Source organism: Aythya marila (assembly GCF_965140915.1).
Source record: "Aythya marila genome assembly, chromosome: Z".
Taxonomy (NCBI): domain Eukaryota; kingdom Metazoa; phylum Chordata; class Aves; order Anseriformes; family Anatidae; genus Aythya; species Aythya marila.
The window spans coordinates 22,654,167-22,656,328 of record NC_139080.1 but is presented as its reverse complement, the minus strand read 5'-3'; positions in this window follow the sequence as shown (position 1 = coordinate 22,656,328).

Here is a 2,162-nt window from a genome sequence, read left to right as displayed (position 1 = left end):
AGTGGATTCAAATCAACCACGGAGTATCAAACATGTCATTTGAATATGCTGTCTGGCTTTGTGAAAGAAAGGTCTAATCTGCATACAGTTCACTGTAGATTGCATTGCACGTACCGTTTGTTTTTACAAAGTGCACTTTTATTGGGTGCACCTTCAGCAAGTTTGCTGATGACACCAAGCTGAGCAGTGCAGTCAACATGCTGAAGAGAAGGGATGCCATCCAGAGTGCTTGAGAGGTGGGCTTGTGCAGACTGCATGAGGTTCAACGAGGCCACGTGCAAGGTGCTGCAGCTGGGCTGGCGCTATCCCAAGCACCAATACAGGCTGGGTGGAAAATGGATTGAGAGTGACCCTAAGGAGAAGGGCCTGGGGGTGTTGGTTGACAGCAAGCTTGGCATGAGTCGGCCATGTGTGCCTGCAGCCCAGAAAGCCAAACGTGTCCTGGGCTGCATCATTCTCATGGCCATCAGGGTGAGGGAGGTGATTCTGCCCCTCTGCTCTGCTCTTGTGAGACCCCACCCGGAGCCCTGTGTTAACTTTAAGTTAAATTATGGAACTCACTGCCACTCCAGAAAGTCCTTCTGCTTCAGCTTCAGATGTGCTCAGGACTCCATCCTTCAATGTAGAGCTGTTTCCTTAGGCTCATTTAAGTCATTTACTACAGCAAGAGAAAAACTGCAGAAATCCGTAATCCAGTTCTTCTCATGGCCTAAAATGTATTACCAGCTTTTGAGGGAAACAGGTTTGGACTGAAACAAGCTGTAGCTCTCAAAACCTGGCAAGTAAACGGAAGAAGTTCAAGGCAGTAATGAAAAACAGATCTTCCTCATGAGAAAAGCCTGGAAAAGGATTGTCCATCAGTCGTATCAACACTCAGGAAAGTCAGGGAGTTCTACAGACAGAGTAGAGTAATATGTCTTTTTTTTTTTTTTTTTCCCTTGCTTGTCTAATTCACATTTGTTTAACTGGACTTAATATTTATAAATGTGAATATTGGGACTCTCCCTATGCACATTCTATGAAATAATGATTTGTTTATCATCATCTCAAATTTTAGCTCCAAATAAACAGCATTAGAAAAGATGTAAATGTTCAACGAATATTTAGAGCTACTAACCTGAGTAAGACTAAAATTGATCTAGCCCACACTAGCTCTGTCTTAGACAGGACATTTTAGAGGATAGTATTCTTAGAGGAGAGATCGTGGTGGGTTCAATTAGCTGGGCCCCTCTGACACTCCACAATAATTATTTTGTGCCCAGCCAAGGGTTGACAACAAGCAATATGCATTTTCTTTCTTCACATAAATATATCAAGTACAGCTGCTGCTGTGTAGAAATTAATACACACTTCGTGCTTAATACACACTGCTGCATTTAAGAAGCTGCACTGTGAAAAAGTCACAAAGGATCAGAGGGAGGAGGTGAGCTTTCCACCCATGGCACAACTGAGGGACTGGAGCAGCTTAGCCAGGGCTTAGCTTCCAATCCATCGTTGGGTTTCCAAAAATAAACCAACCTATGTTCCATTTCCACTGTAGGGGCCAAGAAGAGAGACAAACCTTTTTAAACTATCAATACAAAGTTCTTACCTGAGGTTCATGTATGTTTGTGAATCACTTGAATCGCTTCTTTAACATCCAGAATGCCCTGTGGCAAATAGCTTCATAATTTAACTACCTACTGTGTGAAGTAGAATATCCGTTTGTTTACCAGGCACAATACTGACCTACCCTAGATAATAACAACAGGCATTTTATATTAGGGCTTATTTTTACCCAAGTGAATTCCTTAGGCAACTTGAGCAGAGAGGCCTACACAGTAGGTTTGTTTTAAGGTGCATTTTGGTACCCCTTTTCTCTGGCCTGCTGGTAAAGAAGGCTGTGTACCCTCTTCCTTCCTGCTCAGTGTTCCCCAGGCCACTTTCTCATCAGCTCTTGCTTCCTAAGATAAGTTGTCTCAGTGGTGTGAGACCTCAACAGATAAGGCAGACCTATACAGCGGATTTAAATCTACCACTGAGTATTAAATGTGTCTTTTGGGTATGCTGTCTGGCTTTGTGGGGGAAAAAAATCTATTTTGTGTATGGTTCAGTGTAGATTCCATTGTACATACTTTTTTTACCAAGAGTTCATAAACTCATTAATAGCTTTTTCTGAAGGC